Genomic DNA, 10101 nt, shown 5'->3' on the forward strand with positions numbered 1-10101 from the left:
TGTTTCAGATAGAAGTGGTCCGGGAATATAGAATCCTATGTGATGAGTTTGACCAGAGTGCTATTGTTTGGGTTACACAAGAGGAGACAGAGAGTTTGAGTGACTTTCCCAAGATCACACAGCTCAAGAGTGAAGAATTCAATGTGTTTCTATAGAGCTCTTCCTACTCTTTGTGCTGCACGAGATGTTCATGCCTGGACGTTTTTCTAGGATGGCCCAAGCTGGATCTAAAATCCAACTTACAGGAAGATAGTAATGAAGGGGTGTCCATTTATTAGAGAATATTCGAGCCAAGACACAGTTGCCAGTGTTGGTGAATGTTGGGGGACCCTGAGAAACTTTGCATTTGCCAAAGGGAGATCAAGGAGCCAAAAGTTGTTTGCAAGGATGCCGAAGACCATCTGTGCAATTTTCTGATAAAATATATGAGAAATCATGTGGGATCATGGATGACACCCAAGACATATGGTGCTCATCTGAGGCCAGAGTTTAGCAATCTGTGGTTATTAATGCTCCAGTAAGTAAATGGATAAGTGAATCCTAAGGAGAGTGGGGAAAACCCAGGACATGGGAAACTTCAGAGGTATGTTTGATGGGCTTTAAGCAGATCAATATACTATAGATTTATACAGATGTGGAGAAAGGGGAGCTGTCCTTCTTTTCTGTGGAAGAAGTTCAGATAGTTCCATCAAGAGAACACAGGTGGAAAGATTGTCAGGATATTGTTGGGTGAAGGTGTGAAAGATGTGGCAAAAGTTGGTAATGCAGTGTATCTGGGGCAAAAAAACGTGATTGAGTCCAACCATTGGTGACGTGGGTTGATGTTGAGGCAGGAGTAGGGGCAAGCTTGGGTCTAGAGAGAGATACGTGGGGAAGATGTAGGAGAATCTCTGCATCTTTGGGTTTCTGTTTCCTCATGGATAGGATGGACACAAGGACCACCTCCTAGTGGAACTATGGGGTCTCAGCAGATGTTCTATGCAAAATACACAGCAGACACTGACTTGTGCTCCTCTTCCCCTTGCCACAATTTGTTAAGGAGAGAGATGGGGAATTATCTTCAAGATGCTGGGAGGGGATGAAAAAGCTTATGTGAGCCATTTATTTGCTTCCAGTTTCCACATTTACCCCATCAGTTCAACCAGAACAGCAGTTATGATAGAAGCAAATGAAAATTCACTGCATCCGTGTTTCCTCCCTAGCTGTTGTTTAATGGGAAACTATTGCCACTGTGTACCATGCTTTATGGAAACTCCCAAGTATCAAGTAACTATAGGTAATTTATGTGAAAAAAAAATGCAGTTTCGAATTATATATGAGAAGGTCCAGTCCATTTCAATTTCACTAAAAATGAAGATATCTTCTGTGCCTCTGCAGCTGAGGACTGTGCTTAATAGGCTGCCTGTCTTTTGGGAAGAGGTAGTAGGTAGACTTCTCCTTCCCCAGTTACTATCTGGATATTTTAGAACCCGCCAGGATCTGCCATGGGCACTGGGAATAGGAAGTAGTTTGAGTTGTTCAGACTTGCTGGGCCACTGAAATGCTCTCTGTGGGTATGAGTTTCCTTTTGCTGCCATAACAAGTTACCACAGACGTAAGGCAACACAGATTTATTATCTCATAGTTACGGAGGTTATACTTGTAAAGTCAGTCTCATGGGGCTAAAGCAAGGTGTCTGCAAGGCTACACTCCTTCCAGAGACTCTGGGAGGAACCCTGTGTGCTGGATATTAGCCTCCCTGTTCCAGTCCCCCCTCGGTCTTCATAGCACATCCCACCCACTCTGATTTCCTGACTCTCTCTTATAAGACTCTGTGGCTACACTAAATCATCTCCCCATCTCATAATTCTTAACTTCATTCCATCTTTGAAGTTCCTGTTGCCACCCAGGGTAACATATTCACAGAACCTGGGGATAAGGACGTGGACACAGTTGGGGGCATGTGTCATTCTGCCATACTGAGCGTAGTATCATGAGGTTAGTGGGCTCCTAGGGGACCCTCCTGTGCAGCAGCCTGGAGGCACAAACACAGAGGAGTGCACGCCAGCCATGACGCAGTCACCTGCTCCCATACCTGTGGTTCTCTTCCTCTTCTCTGGTGTGAGTCAGGCACCTGAGGCAATTCTCAATGCATCTCACCTCCAGGCAACTACATCAAGCTCTTTCAGGGCTTCTGGTGAAACTCATGCTCTTTACTCTCTTGGAAGCTTCCCCCAAAGAAATGTTGCTTCTGCATTCTGATCCACACTTACATGCTTGCTGTGGAGATGGGACCTCAGAACTGAGGAATAGATCCTTTCTCAATTCTTCATCTTTGTCTCTTACCTCCTTTTGATATGTTGCATCAATTACCTCCTGGTGCCCCACATCCTTTAACGTGTACAGAATTGTTGACAAGTGGACCACATGAGGTCCATCCTGTTAGGGCCATACAACAGAGACAAGATGGCTTTATGGAACCAAATACAGATTTTGGAGTTCCACAGGCCTGCTTTCAAATTCCTATTTTCCCAACCATGGACAACTTCTCACATTTCCCGAGTCTCCCTGTAGTGGATTGAGTGCATAAATTGCCCTATGTAGCACCATCTCCACATTCATGTCCTTTGTAATTATCTACTTACAGCTCAGAGCTTGAAAGTGCTTTGCAGAAAGCCCTGCTTTGTTTCCGGAAATCTGTTTTTATAAAACAGGTCAGCATGGTTGGGTGTTAGTTTCCTTGTGACTGTGAACTAGGTAAGGATTAATTATAATGATCTGGTGAAAATGCCCGTAATCTCATGGTATGAATTAAGTGTGGCAAAATAAAAGAATATGCACTGGGCTCAGACCTGACCCACAGACCCATTCAGAACTCATGTTGTAGGGTGCCTGGGTGGCTCAGTAGCTTAAGAGTCTATCTGTGGCTCAGGTCATGATCCCAGGGTCCTGAGATGAAGTCCCACATCAAGCTCCCTGCTCAGCAGGAGTCAGCTTCTCCCTCTACCCCTCCTCCCACTCATTCTCTCAATCACTCTCTCTGCCAAATAAATAAATAAGATCTTGAAGAAGAAGGAGAAGAAGAAGGAAGAGGAAGGAGAAGGAGAAGGAAGAAGAAGAAGAAGGAGAAGAAGAAGAAGGAAAAGAAGGAGAAAGAGAAGGAGAAGAAGGAGAAGGAGAGGAGGTAGTAGTAGGAGGAGGACTCACCTTGTAGTCCTCTCTTTCTCTGGACTATGGACCTCGTTTTGTGACTTGCTTTGGCCAACGTGACATAAGCCAACATTTGAGAAATCACTTCTGCCTCCTGTCTTTGACCTCAGTCCCTGCTGTAAGAACAAGCAGAGGCTAGCCCATGAGAGGATCCCAGCTGAAGTCATTCTACACTAACTAGCCCACAGGCTAGACTGCCATCTGACCACAAACACAGGAAGGAGCCCCACTCAAGATCAAAGAGCTCATTCTAGATCGGAAATACTTCCTCACTGACTCGGATCTGGGACAACTAATAAATGACTGTTGTTTTCAGCCACCAAGTGATGGGAGTGGTTAGTTATCAGCAACAACTAACTGGTATACTCAGTTCCCTCATTTGTGAAATGAGGGTTATAATACCTATTGCATATGCATATTGGGAGAACACATGTACAAAGAAAGCTTTATAATGATCTGGGACACTCAAGATATCCAGGTGGCAATGGATTTGAGGATAATGTAGGACTGGGATCTTTTTGTGTCATGTAGAAGTGAGATTCTGATTAAAACAGAACAGATTTTTTAATGTAAGAATTCTTGTTTTCTCCTTGGTCATACTGTATTTGAATTTTAGATATTATGGTAATTCTTTTAAGAGTTTGGATTTAGGCGAAAATATTTTTTGCCTTTTTTCTTTTTTGCAGGGGGTCGGTACAGGGAGCGGCTTTAAAATCGCCTGTTTCATACCTTTCCACTATAATTCCTTGGTCTTAAAAAATATATTGGCATCATCAAATGTCAATTCTTGACAATCTGCCTTTGAGAAAGTAAAGGCCTATTAGTGACATTGTCATGATTTCTGCAGGAGACATTGAGCTTTTATCAAAATTTATATCCTATTTAAATGATGTCTCTGAAATCATTAATTTTACTATTTAGCCAAGAACCTTTGCAATTAGCTATTTAGAATTCTGATCTTTAAAAGCCTTCATGAAATGTGGCCACTGAGCTTCCTGCATAGCATTTTTATAGTTTTAGGCCAGCATGGCAAGACTCAGATTGTTTATGACCCTGAACTAGGAAAAGATTAAATTAAAATTATTTGGTGAAACCAGACATGCTCTCTCAGTATAAATTAAGTGTGGCAGAACAGAAAGAATGTACACTGGTCTCCAAACCAGCTCAGGTGGTTCTTCTCGCTGGACTCCCATTTCCTCATCTATAAGGTGACTCACTCCATTGATGGTTTTATTAAAAGTGTAAAAAATAATGTATATAAGGTGCTCAGTAGTGCTTTGGGACGTGGTAGACATTCAATAGGTAGTAACATTTTGTTAATACAAATTAGAATTTTGAGGACGTGGTTTTGCTTATATCTGAAGACATCGTTGAAGATGCCAAAGCAAAGGTCAAAGCATGAGGACAATAGAATTAGAAGGTAGGGTGGCATTTGGTGGAGGGTAAGCTAAAAGGGGGGGTAGGGAGCACAGAGAGTAGAGGGATCTAGGGGCACTTGGGTGGCTCAGTTGGTTAAGTGTCCAACTCTTGATGTCGGCTCAGGCCATGATCTCAGAGGTGTGAGATGGAGGTCCACGTTGAGCCCCATACTGAATGTGGAGCCTGCTTACAGTTCTTGCTCTCCCTCTCTCTCTGCCCCTCCCTCCCACTCACTCCTGCTCAAGGGAAAAAAAAAAAGATAGTAGAGAGATTTCACAGCCATCGACCCAAGTCTCCCTGCATCCCAGCCTCAGGAAGTGGAAAAGATCCTTCAACAATAATTTTAAGAAAAGAATCTTTGATGTTTCATGGACTAGAACTTTTGTAAACCAAAATGAAGAATGAGAAAGATGAAGTAAAAAGACCTACAAAATACAAGCTCACGGTCTTAGAGTCTTAGAGTCCACAGACAGACATCGACTGTATCAAATCAATACATACATTTCAACATGCTGACTCTCCATTTCTGTACGTAGCTTGCTGGGAATGGCAGCCATCCATAGACCACATGTCTGGGTCGCACTGTCCTAATGCCATCTGACTGAACCCTCTTCATGATGCAATGCTTCCTTGTATAGTATCTTTCACGGGTCTTTGAGCCACCATTATTCTTTCCAGGGAGAGATCACTTGTGGTTTCATGAGCTGGTTTCTTCTATTTTAGGAAAGCTTCAATTTTTCTTTCCAAGACCTCAATGAGTGCCTGGAAAAGATAGGAACCACTGGCTAGGTTGAGAGAATACAATCTTGTCTTCCTATGGGGATGCTCGAAAGCATTTTGCTTAGGCAAATCTGAGTGGGTGAATCATGATGGTTTTGCCAGATACCAATGGAACGTTGGTTTGCAAATTAGAGCATGCAGTTAGGGAGAGGAAAGGGCCCCAGTTTGGGACTGTAAATGCAAGGAAGGTTGTCACCAGAAAACAAAATTAGAACTTTTTGTGGTAGTCAGGGTGCAGGGTAACTGGTGTCCTTGCCTCCAGACCTTTCTTCCTGTGGCCCATTCTCCAGGCTGTTGTTAGAGCGATTGTCCCAGTGTGCAAGTCTGATCAGATCAATCCCCAGCTTCACACTTTTTGATATTGCTGCTCATTTATATATGAGTATTCTGTCAAACTCTGCTTGTATGTCTAATGCTCCATACACTTTCCACTCGTTAAGGAGTAGAGATGCTTGATGGGGTGAAAATCTGCCTTTTCATTACTATCACTCTTCCGTTTCTCTGCCCAGACAGAGACTTTATTATATTTAGAGTTTCCCCATTAGACCATGCTTAGAAGAAATAGATCCCCTTGCTAACTTAATCTTATATGACAAACCCTAGAGGTTTTAGCATGGCAAATCCTTAATTTTACCCATTTTTCAAGAGGAATACAGTATAAAAACCCATTTGTATATTAGCTTATCATCAGTTCTGGCCTTCATGCCTTGTCCATGCTATTCACTTTACTTGGAGTTCAATATTGCGTCCCACCAATATCCCAATATCATTTGGTCTTTAAGACTACTTGTTCTTTTAGACTTAGCTCAAAAGCTACCCACTTGAGGGGTCTATTCTGGCCCGGCAATAACAATACCTCCTCTTCTGTGTTCTTATAGGATCATGTGTTTGAACTGTTTTTTCCCATGTCGTCTTCTCTCTTTAGACTGGGAAACCTTAGATGGCAGGGTCTGTGTTGTAACTCTGGGGAAAAGTAAGGTATCTGTAGTAGACAGTATGATAGTTATCCAAAGATATCCACACCCTGATTTCCAAAACCCTGTGACTATCTCCTATTACATCTAAGGAGGGATTAAGGTAGAAGATGGAATTAAGGTTGCTAATATACTGACCTTAAAACAGGGAGGTTATTCTAGACTCTCTGGGTGGACCCAAGATAACCACAGCAGTCCCTATATGGGGAGAAAGTGAAGGCAGAAGAGGGACCTATAGTCATGGTGGTATGAGGTAAACAACTCGCCATTTCTGCTAGTGAAGATGGAAAGGTGGCCATGAGCACAGGAAGGCAGACTGCCTTTAGAATCTGGAAGTGACAGTCAGTGGATTCATCCCTGGGCTTGTAGAAAGGAATAGTCTGCAACACCTCCATGAGAGTCTAGCGAGATCCCTTGTGAACATTTGACCCCCGGAACCATAAGATTAAAAATGTATGGTGTTGTGTGGTCAATGTTATAGCCACAGTGGGAAACTAACACAGTCACTTACAATTACAAACAGTCACAGAAACTTATTAAATATTGGTTTGGACAAATGAATGCAGAGCTCAGCCAGCAGGGAGGATTGGGACTCCTTCGATATCAAGTAAGTGAAATTCTCATCCAGAGTCCCCTTCGTGGACAGTATTGAGCTTATGACAGCATTGAATCTGCATGCTAGATGTTCCCATCAAGTAGAGATTTACAGGGTCAAGCAAACCTATCTTAATCTTCGACAGCATTTTTCCATACGTCTTTGACTTTCTGGTACTGAGACTCTGCCTTCCTCGACATGATCATGACTTTTTTGGATATAGACAAATCCCTGATTGTGGGGTTTTTTGTTTGTTTTTCCCCAAGTTCCTCTGACTATTAACCCTAATAATTTGACAATAGGACCTGGGGTAACATTCGTGGCACTCCCCTCCCACTTTTTTATGGGGTATTCAAGTCTTGTTTCCCATTAAATGCCTCCACTGGGGACTGAACCAATTTAAGAGTCTACTGATAGACCTGAGGTGAACTGTATATGTAGTCATGGCTACTGTGCATAAAGGCACATTGAATTCAGGGAAACATTCCCATTACAAGGTCATGGGGCTTGCAAGACACATTTCCAACCTCCTTACTTTCCTAAGGGATCCAGGAGGATACAGTCCTTTCATTAGAGTCATGGTCCCTGTGATTGAGGGAATGTTTAATCACACTGTGTTCTATATTTGGTCTCTTGGAGCTTCTGGATGCCACAGATACAAGATGACTGCATTTGTGGTCTATTGCAAATCATCTCGAAACTCAGGGGTCTAGAATGACTAATCAAACCTTTCTGTTTGTTTTTGCCTCATGATTTCTGTAGGGCCAGAAATTCTGGAACAGCTTAACTGAGTGATTCTTTTCTTCTTTTCTTTCTTTCTTTCTTTCTTTTTTTTTTTTTTTAAAGATTTTATTTACTTGAGAGAGAGAGACTGAGCATGAGGTGGGGGAGAGGGAGAAGCAGACTCCCCATTGAGCAAGGAACCTGATGTGGGGCTCAATCCCAGGACCCCTGGAATCATGACCCAAGCCAAAGGCAGACACTTAACCCACTGAGTCACCCAGGCATCCCTTAACTGAGTGATTCTAATTTGGGGGTCTCTTGAGATGTCTTAAATCACTGAACACATGAATGAGGGTTGAGGACATTTTGAAGAGCTTAGACTCACTGTCATAGTCCTCCTATAATTGGGCAAAAATGATGGGACTTTTACTGAATGGTCCAAAGCCAACAACAGTAAAAGCTGTTGGAAGAGAGGCTCTTACAAATGCTGCAGGCAACATGTACGGAAGTCATTTCATGTTGTTTAGATAAATGCTAGCTATTAAAAAATGCCAGTCTTGGGACAGCTGGGTGGCTCAGTCAGTTAAGCCTCTGCCTTCGGCTCAGATCATGATCTCAGGGTCCTGCGATCGAGCCCCATGTTGGGGCTCCGAACTCAATGGGCAGCCCGCTTCTCTCTCCCTCTGCTGCTCCCTTTGCTTATGCTCTCTCTCTGTCAAACAAATAAATATAATCTTTAAAAAAAAATGCCCATGTTTGATCATCTTATTCCATTTTCAATATCATTTATGACAGACCTGAATGGATATATTTTCACAATAAATATAACCATACATAACTTCTGAATGCACCTTTTCCTACCTATGCTCATGGTTGGGAGGCAATGCCACTGATGGGAGTAATTCGATTGTCAACATGTATCTATTTAACATTGTTCTTGTTTTAATATCTTTGTGGTTATAGGAATTCTCTTAAACACCACTAAGACACTTATGTGTCCTGAGTCATGTTTTTAATGATCTGAGTACATGGAAATTGATAGTATAATGTGGCCACATTAAGCTTAGCACTGCAGGTAAAGTGCCAACGGGAGACTCACAACTGGTATTTGCCTCAGGTGAAATACAAACGTTTTTGAGGATTTTAAGAGACTGAGTAAGTGACAGAAATTGACAATAAGATATTTTATATTTAAATATACATATGAATATATGTACATACATACATGTCTGTATGAAATTTTTGATAGGACTACTCTGTACATTTGGAAAGTATTTCTTCCCCCCAAATGAAAATTAAACTGGGGGAGAAACTCATTTATCCTTTCATATTCCTTTTAGCAATAGAACCACATGAGGATTTGAGAGATCTTCTGAGCTATCTGTGTTTAAACAAATGGTCCATCAGGTCTGCTTTAAACTTCTTCCCCTGAAGAAATTTGCCAGGTGCACACTTACACACACAACTCACACACACACCTACAGCACACACACATCTTGGTGTATTCTGGGCCTTTTTCTTCTTTGAACAGCTACGGTTGTGTAATACTTTTCAGTTATCTCAAATAGCGTTCTTTTTTTTTTTTTTAAAGATTTTATTTATTTATTTATTTGACAGAGAGAGAGATCACAGGTAGACGGAGAGGCAGGCAGAGAGAGAGAGAGGGAAGCAGGCTTCCTGCTGAGCAGAGAGCCCGATGTGGGACTTGATCCCAGGACCCTGAGATCATGACCTGAGCCGAAGGCAGCGGCTTAACCCACTGAGCCACCCAGGTGCCCCTCAAATAGCGTTCTTAAATGCACGGATGTATTTACACTTTGGGACTGGATTTTAGTGTGCTCTGAAATGGGGTCTGGGATTTCATGCTGCTTATTTTTTACAGAACATCTTAGTGGGTACATGCACTCCCATACTATGGGTAGGAAACTACTCTCTGTTGAACACCTCTAATGGGTCAGGCATGTGACAGACAATATTCCACTGTTCTCTGCAAGAACCAGACTGAATATACATTAGGATCTCTGCTTTATGGATAGGGATACTAAGGCTCAGGGAGTTACATCATTTATATCCTTTTCCTAGGTCATGGAGTGTCAGGTTGATGAATAATTCCAAACAGAGTCCAAAGAGAAGTAGATAAATACCTGAATATCTGGCTGTCTTTCTGTCCATCTATTCCTGCAAGCTTTCTCTCTCCCTCTGTCTCTATCTATCTATCTATCCATCCATTCATCCATCATACCTATGTATCTGTCTATCATCCACCGATCATCTATCATCTATGTATCCATCCATCCATCATACCTATCTATCCATCTATCATCTATCTACTTATCATCTATCTATCCATTGATCATACCTATCCATCCATCCATCCATCCATCCATCCACCCACCCTTCCATCCACCCATCCATCCATCC

This window comes from Enhydra lutris, unplaced genomic scaffold (genome assembly GCF_002288905.1).
Source record: "Enhydra lutris kenyoni isolate GAN:26980312 unplaced genomic scaffold, ASM228890v2 scaffoldscaffold52, whole genome shotgun sequence".
Taxonomy (NCBI): Eukaryota; Metazoa; Chordata; class Mammalia; order Carnivora; family Mustelidae; genus Enhydra; species Enhydra lutris.